Here is an 18479-nt window from a genome sequence, read left to right as displayed (position 1 = left end):
CGAGGTGATGCATTTTGGAGGATAGAATTTAGGTGTGAATTATACTGTACATTAAGCAGTACATTAACTTACAGAAGGATCTGAGCGTGCAGGTCCACAGTTCCCTAAAAGTGGCAACACAGGTGGCCAAGGTGATTAAGAAGGCATATGGCATGCTTGCCTTCATCAGCTGGGACATTGAGTACAAGAGTTGGTAAATCATGTTGCAGCTATATAAAACCTTGATTAGGTCACATTTGGAACATTGCATGCTATTCTGGTTGCCACACTGCCAGAAGGATGTGGAAGCTTTAGGGAGAGTGCAACGAAGGTTCACCACGATGTTGCCTGGTCCTGGGGCTGTTGTATATGAGGAGAGGTTGAATAAGCCAGGATTGTTTTTACTGGAAAGACGGAGCCTGAGGGGAGACCTGATACCTGATAGAGGTCTACAAAATTATGAGAGGCACAGACAGGGTGGATAGTCAGAGGCTTTTTCCCAGTGTCAATTACAAATGGACACAGATTCAAGGTGAGAGTTGGAAAGTTTAAGGGAGATATGCTTGAGATGTTTTTCATACAGTGCGTGGTGGGTGCCTGGAACATGTTGCCAGAGGAGATGGTGGAAGCAGGTACATTGGCAATATTTAAGGGGCATCTGGATGGGTACATGAATAGGGAGACATGGACCGATCATGGGCAGAATGTTTTTTTTAGCTAGGGCATCATGATCGGCATGGGCTTGGAGAGCCAAAGGGAAACTTGAACCATTTTCAAGGCTTAGGTTGTGTCCCCTTTCTTATCTTACTTAATACAAAGAAAGTTTCCTTATAATAATATTTCACTAAAAGAATGCAGAAAAACATTATAGAAACATAGCAGATAGGAACAGGAGGAGGCCATTTGGCCCTTCGAGTCTGCTCCACCATTCATCACGATCATGGCTGGTCGTCCAACTCAATAACCTAATCCTGCTTTCTCCCCATAACCAATTGAAACATATCACTTATCTGGTCTGCAATTTGCTCATTATTAAATGGGAATGACATATTCGATGCAGCATTCTGTGGGAATAAAGGGAACAGTTAGAAGTTATAGAAACATAGAAACTAGAAGCCCGAGTAGACCATTTGGCCCTTCAAGCCTGCTCTGCCATTCATCTTGATCATGGCTGATCATTGAATTTAATATCCTGATCCCCCGTCCGCCCATATTCCTTGATCCCTTTAGCCTAAAGAGCTATATCTAATTTCTTTTTGAAATCAGACAACATTTTGGCCTCAACTACATTCTGTGGTGGTGAATTCCACACATTCACCACCTTCTGGGTGAAGAAATTTCTCCTCACCTCAGGTCTAAAAGGTTTAGGAGAAATTTCTTTACCCAGAGGGTGGCGATTCATTGCCACAGAATATTGTTGAGGCCAAAACGTTGCCTGATTTCATGATCCATGGTGGAACTAATGGCTATTTTGCAAACAAGTTGAAATCGTAAGGACAGAGTTTCAGAACCAAGAAGGATGTTAATGAGGCAGATATCAAGCACAGTAATCTCTGAATTACACCAAGTTACAGACAGAATTGTATGTATTCTCTGATCAACATATTTTGTATAGAAAGAGGTGTATCTTTTCTAACTTTAGGAGTGTGTATTCTAATTAAATAATTCAACAGCAAGCTTTTGTGAGTTTAAAAATAAAGGTTATTTCTTCTCACTTACCCCAAATCTTCACAACATCTCATACATTTGTTCTCACGTAAAACATGGAAGTGGTTCTCCTCCACAAAAGAAGTCAAGTGATCTTGTGTGGCTATCTTTTCCAGCATATTTCTCCAGTTATTTAGAATATAAAGTTAGTTTGAAGTTCAGAATACACTGGGCATGACAGTCACAAACCAGAGAGTATAGGAGCAATATTCAGGCAGCTTAATATGTAGGTAGAGAAATGGTGCAGGAGGGAATCCTCCATATTCCAAGGGCATTAGGATCAGATCTAAAGCTAGAGAGACATATACATGATGGACAGGTTGGACCTTAATTGGCTGGGGCAAATTTTCTTACGGGAAGCATAACTATTGCTTTGGGAGATGGTTTACACTAATTTAGCATGGAACAGGACAGCAAGATGAAGCATAAGAGAAGACACAAAAGATGCACAGAGGACTGGGAGAGGCAACCATCATTAAATTAAAGAGCAGGTCAGAAACATGAGAGATCAGGGAAAAATTCACGCCAGACTAAAACGAAGGATGAGAGTGTCAGTGCCTCCAGAATTTTAAATGAGGTTGATAACCTGCAGAAATATGTAGTCACGTAGGATTATAATACAGTGGCAATAAAGAGGACTTGGCTCAGACTGCAGGAGGAATAAGCTATTCAAGAAAGAGAGGGAAGGAATAAAAGAAAGGTGGCTTATAATACTGTGCAACCCTGTTACACCACTATAAACATAGAATTTATTTTTAAGAATTAAGAAACGAGAGTTATTGCACTGCTGGCCATAAATAGTGGGAAGAAAATGAAGGAGGAAAGTTTCAGGAAAATTTCAGAAGAGACAAGAATTTTCAAGTCATGATAATTTAAGAGCTCAATAATCTTAATGTGGGCTGGGAAAATAATAGTGGTTACAAATAGGTCAGGTCAGAAGGCTATCAGCTATCCTTTGAGCTCAGGATATTTGTTCCTGTTTTGGTCCCCATTATGTCCATTTTAGAACATAGAACATTACAGCGCAGTGCAGGCCCTTCGGCCCTCGATGTTGCCCCGAACAGTGGAACCAATCTAAAGCCCCTCTAATCTACACTATTCCAATATCATCCATATGTTTATCCAATAACCATTTGAATGCTCTTAATGTTGACGAGTCCACTACTGCTGCAGGCAGGGCATTCCACGCCCTTACTACTCTCTGAGTAAAGAACCTACCTCTAACATCTGTCCTATATCTATATCACCCCTCAATTTAAAGCTATGTCCCCTCGTGCTAGCCGACACCATCCGAGGAAAAAGGCTCTCACTATCCACCCTATCTAATCCTCTGATCATCTTGTATGCCTCTATTAAGTCACCTCTCAACCTTCTTCTCTCTAATGAAAAACAACCTCAAGCCCCTCAGCCTTTCCTCATACGATTTTCCCACCATACCAGGCAACATCCTGGTAAATCTCCTCTGCACCCTTTCCAGCACTTCCACATCTTTCCTATAATACGGCGACCAGAACTGTACGCAATACTCCAAATGCGGCCGCACCAGAGTTTTGTACAGTTGCAGCATGACCTCCTGGCTCCGAAACTCAATCCCTCTACCAATAAAAGCTAACACACCGTACGCCTTCTTAACAACCCTATCAACCTGGGTGCCAACTTTCAGGGATCTATGCACATGGACACCCAGATCCCTCTGTTCATCCACACTACCAAGTATCTTACCATTAGCCCAGTACTCTGTATTCCTGTTACTCCTTCCAAAGTGAATCACCTCACACTTTTCCGCATTAAACTCCATTTGCCACCTCTCAGCCCAGCTCTACAGCCTATCTATGTCCCTCTGTAACCTGTCACTTCCCTCCGCACTGTCTACATCTCCACCGACTTGAGTGTCATCCGCAAATTTACTAACCCATCCTTCCACGCCCTCATTCAGGTCATTAATAAAAATGACAAACAGCAGTGGCCCCAAAACAGATCCCTGCGGCACACCACTAGTAACTGGACTCCAGGATGAATATTTCCCATCAACCACCACCCTTTGTTTTCTTACAGCTTGCCAATTCTTGATCCAAACCACTAAATCACCCTCAATCCCATGTGTCCGTATTTTCTGCAAAAGCTTACCATGGGGAACCTTATCAAACGCTTTGCTGAAATCCATATACACCACATCAACCGCTTTACCCTCATCCACCTCTTTGGTCACCTTCTCAAAGAACTCAATAAGGTTTGTGAGGCACGACCTACCCTTCACAAAACCGTGCTGACTATCCCTAATCAAATTATTCCTTTCTAGGTGATTATAAATCCTATCTCTTATAATCCTTTCCAATACTTTGCCCACAACTGAAGTAAGGCTCACCGGTCTATAATTACCAGGGTTGTCCCTACTCCCCTTCTTGAACAAGGGGACAACATTTGCTATCCTCCAGTCTTCTGGCACTGTTCCTGTAGACAATGACGACACAAAGATCAAAGCCAAAGGCTCTGCAATCTCCTCCCTAGCCTCCCAAAGAATCCTAGGATAAATCCCATCCGGCCCAGGGGACTTATCTATTTTTACCCTTTCCAGAATTGAAATGCATGTGAAATGGACAAAACAAGATCTAGTTCCTACTCTCCTGGGCTGAATGACTTCTGCTATGCCACTGCACTACTCAATCATCTTTTCCATCTGCTTCTGCCTTTCTCTCAAATGCTTGCTTCTCTTAAGTTGCTCCACAGATGCTGTCAATTCTTAAACTTTAAAGTTTCTTTATTAGTGTCACAAGTAGGCTTACATTAACACCGCAATGAAGTTATTGTGAAAATCCCCTAGTCACCACACTCCGGCGCCTGTTCGGGTACATTGAAGGAGAATTTAGCATGGCCAATGCACCTATCCAGCAAATCTTTTGTGGGAAGACTGTGGGAGGAAACCGGAGTACCCGGAGGAAACCCACACAGTCATGGGGAGAATGATAAGTTTCTGAGATTTTCCAGCATTTTCTGTTTTTGTTTCAGATTCCAACATCCACAGTAATTTGCATTCATCATATATATTCCGGTAATTTTTTAACTTAATGCTTCTATTTATCTAAAAGTATGCACAGAATCCCACAATTTCTGATGTCCACTCATGATAGGTGAGTTTCCATGGAGTCAGAAAATTTGATAAAATTGCATTATAGAAAATTTCTTAAACATTGGACTGCAAAAAAATCAGCAATTCCTTGGTGTCTGTCAGCTAGATGTAAAGATGATCACTTGGGTTGATAGTCCCTTTCTGCTGAAATTTGAAATGTTCAGTGTCTATATCTAAGATCTCCAAAAATGAATTGGGGATGGTTTAAACTAATTACTGATTACCAGTAAAGACTCGCATTCCAACCATTATCTTGTAAATTGAGTTTGTGTCTATGTGTGCCCTGTTTGTGAACACAACTCCTCACTCTCCTGAAGCAGGAGCGACACTCTGAAAGCTTGTGCTACCAAATAAACCTGTTGGACTTTAACCTGGTGTTGTGAGACTTCTTACTGTGCTTACCCCAGTCCAACATCGGCATCCCCACATCATTAAACTAATGTGGCAGGGGGATGGGAACTGATGCAGGAAGTCAGAGGGAAATAAAGTGGGGACAGAAACAAAAGGCAGTAAGGAGAAAAGTGGAAAGCAGAGAAGCCAAAGACAAAAATCAAAAAGGGCCACATTACATCATAATTCTAAGAGGACAATAAATGCCAAAAGAATAAGCATGAAGGCTCTGTGTCTCAATGCGAGGAGCATTTGTAATAAGGTGGATGAATTAACTGCGCAGATAGTCATTAACAGATATGATGCAATTAGGATCATGGAGACCTGGCTCCAGGGTGACGAGGAATGGGAAAGATCGATGGAAAAGAAAGGCGATGGGGTAGCATTGATAGTTAAGGGGAGATTAATGCAATAGTAAGGAAGGACATTAGCCTGGACGATGTGGAATCTGTATAGGTGGTACTGCAGAACACCAAAGGACAAAAAACGCTAGTGGGAGTTGTGTACAGACCACCAAACAGTAGTACTGAGGTTGGGGATGGCATCAAGCAGGAAATTAGAGATGTGTGCAGTAAGGGTACAGCAGTTATTATGGGTGACTTCAATCTGCATATTGATTGGGCTCACCGAACTGGTGGCAATGCGATGGAGGAAAATTTCTTGGAATGTATAAGGGATGGTTTTCCCGACCAATATGTCAAGGAACCAACTAGAGATCAGATCACCCTAGACTGGATATTGTGTAATAAGAGAGGATTAATTCGCAATCTTGCGATGCAAGATCCTTTGGGGAAGAGTGACCATAGTATGGTAGAATTCTTCATTAAGATGGAGAGTGACACAATTAAGTCTGACACTAGGGTCCTGAACTTGAGGGAAGCTAACTTTGATGGTATGAGACGTGCATTGGCTAGGATAAGCTGGAAAAGGATGCTTGAGGGGTTAACAGTGGATAGGCAATGACAGAACATTTAAAGAACACATGGATGAACTTCAACAACGATACATCCTTGCCTGGCATAAGAATAAAATGGGGATGGTGGCTCATCCATGGCTAACAAGGGAAATCAGAGATATTGTTAGAGCAAAAGAGGAGGCATATAAATTGCCAGAAAAAACAGCAAACCTGAGGATTGAGAGAAATTTAAAATCCAGCAGAGGAGGACAAAGGGTTTAATTCTGAAGGGGAAAATAGAATATGAGAGTAGGCTTGCAGAAAACATAAAATCTGACTGCAAAAGTTTCTATAGATATGTGAAGAGAAAAAGACTGGCAAAGACAAATGTAAGTCCCTTACAGTTAGAATCAGGTGAATTCATAATGGGCAACAAAGAGATGGCAGACCAGCTGAACAAATACTTTAGATCTGTATTCACTAAGGATTACACTTCCAGAAATATTAGCAGACAAGAGGATCTAGCATTAAGCAGGAACTAAAAGAAATCCTTATTAGTTAGGAAATTGTATTGGGGAAATTGCTGGGATTAATACCTGATAAATCCCCAGGGCCTGATGTTCTGCATCCCAGAGTACTCAAGGAAGTGGCCCTAGAAATAATGGACACACTGGTGATTATTTTCCAGCATTCTATAGACTCTGGAAGAGTTCCAGTCGATTGGAGGGTAGTTAATGTAACCCCACTTTTTAAAAAAGGAGGGAGAGAGAAAACTGGGAATTATAGACCGGTTAGCCTGACATCGGTGGTAGGAAAAATGCTGGAGTCAATTATTCAGGATGCAATAACTGAGCATTTGGAAAGCTGTGATAGGATCAGTCCAAGTCAGCATGGATTCACTAAAGGGAAATCGTGCTTGACAAATCTTCTGGAATTTTTTGAGGATGTGACCAGTAGAGTGGACAAGGGTGAACCAGTGGATGTTGTCTATCTAAATTTTCAAAGGCTTTTGACAAGGTCCCACACAAGAGATTAGTGAGCAAAATTAAAGCTTATGGTATTGGGGGTAATGTATTGACATGGATAGAGAACCGGTTAGCTGACAGGAAGCAGAGAGTGGGAATAAACGGGTCCTTTTCAGAATGACAGGCAGTGACTAGTGGGGTACCGCAGGGTTCAGTGCTGGGACCCCAGCTATTCACAATATACATTAATGATTTAGATGAAGGAATTGAATGCGATATCTCCAAATTTACAGATGACACTAAGCTGGGTGGTATTATGTGCTGTCAGGAGGAAGCTAAGAGGCTGCAGGCTGACTAGGACAGGCTGGCTGAGTGGGCAAATACTTGGCAAATGCAAGATAATGTGGATAAATGTGAGGTTATCCACTTTGATGGCAAAAACAGGAAGGGTGATTATTATCTGAATGGTGGCAGTTTAGGAAAAGGGGAAGTGCAGTGTGATCATGGTGGAACAGTCGTTGAAGGCTGGCATCCAGGTGGTGAGGAAAGCTAATGGCATGCTGGTCTTCATAGCAAGAGGATTTGAATACAGGAGTAAATATGTCTTGCTGCAGTTGTACAGGGCCACACCTTGAGTATTGTGTGCAGCTTTGGTCTCCTGTCTGAGGAAGGACATTCTTGCTATTGAGGGAGTCCAGCGAAGGTTCACCAGACTGATTCCTGGATTGGCAGAACTGACATATGAAGAGAGACCGGATCGACTGGGTTTGTACTCAATGGAATTCAAAAGGATGAGAGGGGATCTCATAAAAACATATCAAATCCTGATGGGACTGGAGAGGCTAGATGTGGGAAGAACGTTCCCGATGTTGGGGAAATCCAGAACCAGGGGTCACAGTCTAAGAATAAGGGGTAAGCCATTCAGGACTGAGATGAGGAAGAACTTCTTCACTCAGAAAGTTGTGAACCTGTGGAATTCTCTATCTTAGAAAGCTGTTGAGGCCAGTTCATTAAATATGTTCAAGAGGGAGCTGGACGTGGTCCTTGTGGCTAAAGGGATCAAGGGGTTTGGAGAGAGAACAGGAGTCGGATATTGAAAGTGCATGATCAGCCATTATTATATTGAATGGTGATGCAGGCTTGAAGGGCTGAATGGCCTACTCCTGCACCTATTTTCTATGTTTCTAAAGGGTCAGTGGAGAGAACCTCCTGGAAGACCAAGGCAACATAGATGGAGTTGGACTCTTCCACAGATTACTTTGTTAACTTAAAAGGCTAGTGAGACTAATGCATGCTAGAAAATACAAACATAAATCAAAACCTTGTGCAGAAATAATATGAAAATAAAATCTATCAGTCTGTGATAGTGTGTTACCGCAGAACAAACTTATCCCTAAACTGAGTTCCCTTACTTCACCCCATAGAAAGGCACAGCAGGATATATTAATTTAATCCCTGCAGGCTAAATGAATCCTCGGTAATAATGGGGCATAAATACAGGTGAAAATAAAAGCATCTGTGTCACAATAGAGATCAGATTTATAGACCAACATACTTAAGATTACCGTAGATTAGCCTATGACTGAAGGGCCTTGCTTCTTGTACTTGCTAACAGAGTGTGACCAGCCTCTTCTGGATGATCGAAGATTAGCTGTGATTGCACTTCCAAAATAAATGAGCTGTGTGTCGGGTGAAAAAGGTGACATGAGGGGAACAATTAAATGAGCTTTGTACATCTGCGGTACTCTAAAATATTTGCTCAAATTATGATATAATAGCGACTTTAGGGACCAAGACTTGGTTTTAGGCTTTGAGACTAGCTGCAATGCGATCCTTCTGGAAAAATCTTCTGAGACCGAATAAGTCAATACCCCAATTAATGATGTGCTATAATTTTCCTAAATCTCTTTATACACACTGTTTTTCTACACGTACCTGTTAAATTTTAATTTTGTTCGTGTGTTTTAGGTGAACTGTTTTCCCTTTTACGTGATTTTGTCACAAAGGCATTCTGCCAACAGTTTGTTCCCTGTCTATTAAAGAAGTGAGAGCACAATGGGGCAGTAAACACAGAGCAGCAGTGAAATTTATTGCCCTCTCATGCTCCCATGATTTTCAACACGATAACAGCAAGTTGTCGGCAATGGGCTCAGTTAGTAGCACTCTTGCCTGCTGAGTCAGGAGGTTGGAGGTTTAAATCCCATTCCAAAGACTAAGGTGCAAATATCTGAGAATCTCGTAAAGTGATGAGAGAGAGCTGTCAACAGCGATGCACTTGTATGAGTTTGTTTTTTGATCATAGATGCGAGTGTTGTTGCAAAGCCAGAATGTATTACCCATCCCTAATCACCCTTGAGAAAGTAGCGTTGAGCTGCCTTCTTGAACTGCTTCCATCAATATGGTGTGGGTACACCTGCAGTGCTGTTAGGAAGGATTTTGACCCAGTGTTGGTGGCCAGAATTTTCCCAACCTATAGGTCATTCCCTGCCCTATTGGAGATGGACTGGGAGGTGGGAGGTGTCGGAATATTGTTCCAGAAGCCCACGTCTTCACATTGGAACCAGATCTCACAAAAAGCAGTTGGCACGGCAGGTGGACATGGTGCGTGCACAATGCAGGCAGGTAATAATCCGATTTAAAAGACAATTAAATTCAATTTTAAGAGTTTTCCTATTTTTCAAGAAGTGCATATAAAGCACATGGGGCTTGAGAGTCTTGCCAGATGTAAGGAGGCAGTGAGCTAGACACCTACCACTTGAATACCAGCGAACCCTGGCAGGGAGGGTGAAAAAGTGCTGACACTGGTATAGTCAGTGGACAGAAGGGTAAAAGGTGCCAGAGCTGCGGTGGCATACCATCAGAGAGACGTACTGAAACTGGCACTTGTGTGGGTGAACCAAGGGTAGAGACAGGCCCTGGAGACTGAATGAATTCACATGCTATGGGCCTCACTCAGTCAGGTTTTGGCTCCTCCAGAGAGAAGGAGCATCAGAGAGGGAGAGAGCTGCAGTCATTGACATCCAGGGGGCTCCTGGAGCACTAGCCTTAGCAGAGGTGGGTGGGTGAGGGAGGTGGGGGGAAATCGGAGGAGAAAGGTGCAACAGCGCATGCAACCTGCCTTCTATGTGGAGAAGCGGTTATCCATCAGGGAGGATCTTCCGACCATGGATCAGCTACCCTGGGCTGTCAAAGAAGCAGTGGTGCTGAAGGCTGCCGTAGCAGAAAGTTAGCAGAGACCTTTGGGAAGTTGTAGTGACTGAATGCAGGTGGCGCTGAGTTTTTGCACCTTGGGATCACTTCAGGGATCTACTGGAGAAATGTGTGGAATTTCCCTGTCTGTCACCCTGACACAGAGGGTGGTGGGGGCCTGGAATGCACTGCCAGGCAAGGTGGTGGAGGCGGACACACTGGGAACGTTTAAGACTTATCTAGATAGCCATATGAACGGAGTGGGAATGGAGGGATACAAAAGAATGGTCTAGTTTGGACCAGGGAGCGGCACGGGCTTGGAGGGCCGAAGGGCCTGTTTCTGTGCTGTATTGTTCTTTGTTCTTTGTGATACACTGCTGCCTCAAGATGGACCTCAGGGGATTCTTGCACTACCTGTCTGATTCTTTTGGACTGCTTGGCAGTCACCTTTCCCTTTCTGCTTCCATGCTCCTAGTTTGCAGTGTGACCACCTCTCTGAACGCACTATCCATGTAGTTCTCAGACTCGAGAATGCACCACAATGACTCCAGGTGTCTTTTGAGCTCCAAAGCCCAGATGTCAGGTATCTGCAACTGGTGACACTTCCTGCACATGTGGCCATTCACAATTTCCAACACACGACAGGACACACTTTCCACTCCACAGAGCTGCCCTGCCAGTCTTAACTTTAATTCACTCATGTTAAAGTTATTTTACTCTTGTTTGCTTATATTAATTTTACTTGGCCTTAACTTAGTAAATCTTACAATTCTTGATAAACCTTACTAATACTGATAAATCTGACTAATACTTAACACACTTTATGAATTGCAATAAATCTTACTTAAAGCTTGAAGCACTGTGTACCTTCATCCAGTCTGAAAAACAACTGTTCACTATGACTCTCTGTTTCCTGTCACTCAGTCAACTCTCATGCTGCCACTGTCCCTTTTATCCCATGGGCATCAACTTTGTGGGCAAACCTATTACATGGCACTTCTTCAAAGGCCTTTTGGGAGTCCAAGTACACCACATTAACCTCATTAATTGTTACTTCATCAAAAACCTCACTCAAACATGATTTGCCTTTAACAAATCCATGCTGACCTTCATTAATTAATCTACCCTTTTCCCAGTGAATGTCAATGAAATATACTCAATGAGCAATTGTCTACAGATCTCTGGGGTAGACAGTTCTGAGGGTTCACAGTTATTTGAGTGAAGAAATGTCTCCTTGTCTCAGTCTTTAAGCTTATGTCTTACTCTAACACTGACACTTTCTAATTTAAGACTCCCAAGCCATGGGAATCCTTTCCATATGTCTCAATGAGATTACAATTCTTTCTTCTAAAATTGCAGGGTATATGAGTCCTCCAATGCCTTCTCTGTGCATGTAAATGACAGCCTGCCTTTAGCCTGAGTAATGCAAAAATTGATCTGTGGCACCACATACCAGTTATTGATTTCCATGCAATGTTAGAGCAAGTCTGTGTAATGATGTTGCAGCTTACATACAATATTTACAATAAAGAGATTAACACCATCAATAAAATAGGCAACCTTTTTTTATACTTCAATGTTAAAAATTTGTGTATTATTATTCGCATAGTATAGCTTCCAGGCTTTAGATTGTTTTGCGTTTCAATTAGAAGGAAGTATTTTTCCCATCCAAGAACAGTGTGTGTCTTCCAAACCTTTCAACTCCTACTTGCATTGGGAGTCCCACAGGATAGATTTCAGTTCTAATGACTTTTCATTTTTTTGGATAGCAAATGAATTCAAACAATCTCTATGGGGGTTGGTTTAGCTCAGTTGGCTGAACAGCTGGTTTGTGGTGCAAAGATAATGCCAACAGCACGGGCTCATTTCCCATACGGCTGAGGTTATTCATGAAGACCCACCTTCTCACGCTTGCCCCTTATCTGAAAGGTGGTGATCCTCAGGTTAAATCACCAGCAATCAGATCAAAGGGGAGAGCAGCCTATGATCATCTGGGACTGTGACAACTTTACCTTTATGTGGAATAGCGCTATCCCAGGATCCATAACACAAAAGAAGAGCTTTTATTAGAACCGGAGCAGTTATAGTTTTTTGTAAATTCCAGAAAGAATACTTGCATTATAGATGTTGAGATGCTACTACCTCCATGACAGAATTTGATTTCTATTATTCTCACCTAAAGAAAGAGAGAACTACAAATTTCATAGGCAGGTCTTACGAAAAGAGGAAAAGAAAGATAACCTGTAGGGGAGAGAGAAAACAGTTCTGACCCTTCCCTCTGTCCGGATCTTCCAATCCCATTGAAGTCAAACCCCGCAATGGGTTCCCCGGCGGCGAGGCAACCAAACCACGCAAAACAACACACACTGGTGGGACTGGAAGATCCGGCTGGTGGCCAATGGTGAGCCGCCTCCGCCGACAGAAGACCCATCGCCAGGGGCAACGGGGGGCTGGAAATCCTGCCCAGAGAAAAAAGTAAGCAGCCATGTTTTGCAGCAAAAAAGAAACTTTTTTAAAAATTAGAATGGAACTGGATAGAACTGTGTGCACTTATACAAAAGAATATACAAAATACCAGCTGCAACAACATGTTAGTCCGAGCGGTTTTTTTCCTGTCACTTAAGGAGATGTAAATTAGCTATCCAAAAGATGATTGAAGAAAATAAGAGAATTGGACTCGCTGCAATTGGATTGAATTATAGATACCCTGACACCAATGTATTGGACACAACTTGCCACCTTTAAACCACACTTGTCTCTGGTGTGAAACAATGCCTCAGGACTGCAGTTGAAAGCTTTACAACAATTACTTACTCAGTGTTGACAGCTCTGGAACTCCTGCTAAATGCAAAACCTATCAAAAGTAAGCAAATCTATAATCGTGTAAAATAGGCATTAAAGACAGCACTATTCAAGAATGGTTTAGACGTAACTTGTGGGGTGGAAGAATTTAAGACATCCTGTACATAATGATTGGTTTAATTGGTTATTAATACAGTCGGTGGTAATACTTGCTGAAAGGTGTTAACACCTTCTAGAGAAAGTAATTTGCCAAGAGGGCATTATCGCCCCAAAGAAAAGATATTCTTGTTGGAGGTAAATCCACAAAGCCGTGCATGATCATTATCGAAGCTTCTAATCAGATTAATTACAGTCAGCTAAACTATTCTAACCTAGGGGGGAAAGGGACTCAGGCTTTAACATGTTGGTATGGAAATAAAGAAAAGGTTGTTGTGTTTGAAATAGTATAAAATAAACAGAAATGGCAGTAGGTGCAACAATAACGATTTCTGGAAACATCACTAAACAAAAATTATGATAGATTTTAAAAGTTTGGCTGCAAAGTGCAGTTCTGTAGCCATTGGGGCCAGCAATACAGAAACTTCAATCTGCAAGAATGCCAGATGGACTGTTCACTCTGGCTGTCTCTTCTTCTATTTAGGCAGTCCCTCAACCGAGAAGGACTTTCTTCCACTCTGGATTTGCAGGTCCCGAGGTGATTAAAAAGTCCATTGCTGGATCCACGTACACTGCCACAGGCAGGGCAGGTAGTTTTTTAAAATACTTTTCCAATTCAATCAAATCAAATCCAATTCAGAGACTCAACAAGTTGAGACATTTCAGATCCAGGCTGACAAGACAGGGCGAGCGACCAAACCACCCTGTCCTGGGCCTGATCTACATGAGCCAAGCTGATTGGAGAAGGGGGAGGTTCCTCCTCCAAGACTTGAGCTCATTTGCATCTTAGCCAAAAGGCCGAGATGCCGCTTTTAAAAATTGCTTCATATGAAACATATGAAGCCTCAGCGCAACCCAATGACCTCAACCAAGCGCGGCCGACCATGGGCTGCCGACCATGCTACACTTGATCTTAGCCAAAAGGCAGGTAGTGTTTGATGAGGAGGGTGCGTGGGATGCTTGGGCTTTGGTACACTCCTTCTGCTGTTTGTGCATGACCTCCAGCTGGGCATATTTATGTCAGGCATGTGGACAATTTCTGCCACCCAACATAGCTGATTTACCATAGCCAGTGCATTGATACCGGAGATGTTCAAAATGGGTGGCACCTTCACAGATGCTTCTTCTCCATTTTGGGTGATCTTAAGCAAAAGATTCCCACAAATCAGTGGGGATGTTGCATTAGCTCAAGGAAGCTTTGAGGACGTCCCTGAAACACTTGTCCTCTGCTCTCCTGGTAACTATTCATTCATTAGCTTATAGAATCATATAATCCTATAGTGCAGGAAGAGGCCATTCAGCCCATCGAATCTGCACCAACCACAATCCCATCCTATCCCTATAACGCCATGCATTTACCCTAGCTAGCCCTCCTGACACTAAAGGGCAATTTAGCATGGCCAATCAACCTAACCCACACATCTTTGGACTGTGGGAGGAAACCAGAGAATCCAAAGGAAACCCATGCAGACATGGGGAGAATGTACAAACTCCACACAGACAATGACCCAAACTGGGAATCGAACCCGGGTCCCTGGCGCTGTGAGGCAGCAGTGCTGACCACTATGCCACCGTGCCGCCCTTGGAGTAGAGAGCTTGTTTTGGGAGTCTTTATGTCAAGCATGTGGACAATTTCTGCCCCCCAACATAGCTGATTTACCATAGCCAGTGCATTGATACTGGGGATGTTGGTCTGAGAGTAGACACTGACATTGGAATGCCTATCCTGCATTGAATTTGCAGGGTTTAATGGAAATATCATTGGTGATGTTTCTCCAGGGCTTTTAGGTGACTGATCTACATTGTCCATGTCTCTGATGCATCTGGGACGGCAGGTAGCACTGCAATCCTGTAGACCATGAGCTTGGTGCTGGGTTTGAGATCTTTGCCATCAAGCCGTTGTTACCTCAGTTGGTTGAAGATGATTCCATACAATGGAACACAGGTAGCAGAGAGGGGTAAGAGGAGAAGGATTCTCACTAGAAAGCCCTAACCACCAAAGAATCTTGAGGAGTCATTTCTTTTACTTTCACCTTGACCAGGAGTGCTGCCAGAGGTGCCTACATTTCACCAAGGAAGTGATGACTGAATTGTGCCCCCTCTTACACCTGGACCTGCAGCCTCACAATGCTGACAGTGTTCATGAAGATATCCTTCACCAAGGTAAATCCTCAGTGGTGCCAGATACAATCAACTGCATGCACATGGCTCTGCAGATCCCACATATTAATGGGAAGGTATACCTCAACCACACAGACTATCACTCTGTCAATATGCAGTCCATGTGTGACCATTGCCAAAATATCCTGTCAGTGTATCCCTGCTATCCTAGCAGCGGCTATGATGCATTCATCCTTTGCAAATCAGCCATACCCACTATCTCTATGCCACCATGAAGCTGGCTATTGTGTGACACAGTATATCCACTCTACACCTGGCTGATGACTCCCTTCCACCGCCCAATACCCAGAGGACAATACACCTATAATGAGTATAGGAGAGTCATGCAGCAACCAGAAAGATCATGGAGAAAAACATTGGCATGACGAAACAACAACTCCACTGCCTGGACTACTTGAGGAGAACCCTTCAGTACACATTGGAAAGGTCTCCAAGTTCAACTGATCTATTGCATCCTCTACAACCTCGCGGTTCTGGGGGTGCTGCACTGCCACCACATTTTCAGAAGGTATGGTGGGAGGTGGAGGAAGAGTAGGGAGAGGAGGAGGGAGAGGAGGAGGGAGAGGAGGAGAAGAGGAAAGGAAGAGGGGGTATCAGGCAGGAGGCATCCCTGACAGCTTCAGCACAAAATAGTTATCCATAATCGGATACTCAGGTTTCAGTTCCCCTGAGATTTCATCACTGTGGCTCAACCATTCTCCACCTTTCATAGAATCATAGAAACCCTACAGTGCAGAAAGAGGCCATCTGGCCCATCGAGTCTGCACTGACCACAATCCCACCCAGGCCCTACCCCCTTATCCCTACACATTTACCCGCTAATCCCTCTAACCTATGCATCGCAGGACACTAAGGGGCAATTTTAGCATGGCCAATCAACCTAACCCGCACATCTTTAGACTGTGGGAGGAAAGCGGAGCACCCAGAGGAAACCCACGCAGACACGAGGAGAATGTGCAAACTCCACACAGACAGTGACCCAACCCGGGAATCAAACTCAGGTCCCTGGAGCTGTGAAGCAGCAGTGCTAACCACTGTGCTACCGTGCTGCCCTCTGTCAGGTACAATCACAGTGTCCTCTTGATAAAGATCCTGAAATAAAGGCCATCATCAAAAAGACATTCCATAACAACTTTATCCAACAATATTTCCAACAATACGCACCAAACTGAACCATTCACCCTTGCGCATTCCCTTAGTGCCTCTCTTGCCAATGCCTTTGCCTGGCCTTGTGCTCCCACGCAATGTAGCCCCAGTGGTTGCAGCTTGCCTGGTGGGCGACTGCTGACTTACACTGGGGAAGACTGCAGATGGCCTTGGAGATCGAACCACAGCCACTTACCCCGGGCGGCACGGTAACACAGTGGTTAGCACTGCTGCTTCACAGCTCCAGGGGCCTGGGTTCGATTCCCGGCTTGGGTCACTGTCTGTGTGGAGTTTGCACATTCTCCTCGTGTCTGCGTGGGTTTCCTCCGGGTGCTCCGGTTTCCTCCCACAGTCCAAAGATGTGCGGGTTAGGTTGATTGGCCATGCTAAAATTGCCCCTTAGTGTCCTGAGTTGCGTAGGTTAGAGGGATTAGTGGGTAAAATATGTAGGGATATGGGAGTAGGGTCTGGGTGGGATTGTGGTCGGTGCAGACTTGATGGGCTGAATGGCCTCTTTCTATACTGTAGGGTTTCTATGAGTTCTATGATTTCTATGAAAGCCTCGAGGAATCCTAGTGATTTGTTCGAGGATGGATTGCTAGATTGCTGTAAAAGTCTGAATGCCCCTATCGATTACAGCTATCTACAGCCATGATGCCAGTAAATGGGGGCTGCATGGCAACAAGCATATGGACCTCACAACCTTAGCCAGAACTTCCATATCAGCATCCACTGCCAGAGATGCTACCAGTTTCTACAGATGCTGATGAGGCATCAGCCACCAGATGTTGAATTACTGCTGGGTCTGCAAATGCCATCATGGATACTGGAAACTTTAGAGTCTATGCTGTGTGCAAAGCCCTGTGCAAAGTTGGATCCGGACTCCCCTATGCTTCTTGACTTTAAAAAAAAACTTTGTTAAAGACTTTCTCAGAAGATTAAGGAAATTCCTGCATGTCCACTACGACTCTCACCATTCTTTACAGATGTACCATAGAAAGCATCCTTTCCAGATGCATCACAGCTTGGTATGGCTTCTGCTCTGGCCAAGACCGCAAAAAACTACAAGAAGTTGTGAATGTAGCCCAGTCCATCTCTCAAACCTACCTCCCATCCATTGACTCGATCTAAACTTCCAGCTTCCTGGGAAAAGCAGCCAGCATAAGCAAGGACCCCACGCACCCCAGGCATACACTCTTCCACCTTCTTCCATCAGGAAAAAGATACAAAAGTCTGAAAACACGTAGCAACTGACTCAAGAACGGCTTCTTCCCTGCTGCCATCAGACTTTTGAATGGATCTATCACACATTAAGCTGATCTTTCTTTTCACTCTATCAGTAACTGCAACACTATATTCTGCAACCTATTCTGTCCTTCTCCCCTATGTACTCTATGAACGGTATGTTTTGTCTGTATAGCGCAACAAGAAATTATACTTTTTACTGTTTCTCAATACATGTGAAAATAATAAATCAAATCAATCAGTTCAATTGCGCCAGTTCAAAGCATCTCATTATATGTGCCTATCAATGTTCCCCTGTAAGCTGTCACAGCAAAACCCATGAGTCCTCAGCAGCAGAACTTGCCTTCAAATGCTCCCTTCAGTGAGCTGCCACGTACACTATCCTTTCTCCCTGGCCTGACTGCAGCCCACTTGTGCAGAGTGACGCAACCTGTGCTGATCCAGCTTCTCTATCAGCATCTAAGCTAATCGGAGTGCCAGTATCTGAATTTGTTTTAAAAGTTTATTTTATTATTGACACAAGTTGCTTACATTAACACTGCAATGAAGTTACTGTGAAAATCTCCTACTTGCCACACTCCGGCGCCTGTTCGGGTACACTGAGGGAGAATTTAGCATGACCAATGCACCTAACCAGCACATCTTTCAGACTGTGGGATGAAACCAGAGCACCTGGAGGAAACCCATGTAGACACGG

This window comes from Mustelus asterias, chromosome 7 (assembly GCF_964213995.1).
Source record: "Mustelus asterias chromosome 7, sMusAst1.hap1.1, whole genome shotgun sequence".
NCBI lineage: Eukaryota > Metazoa > Chordata > Chondrichthyes > Carcharhiniformes > Triakidae > Mustelus > Mustelus asterias.
Note: the sequence above shows the minus strand (reverse complement) of the source record.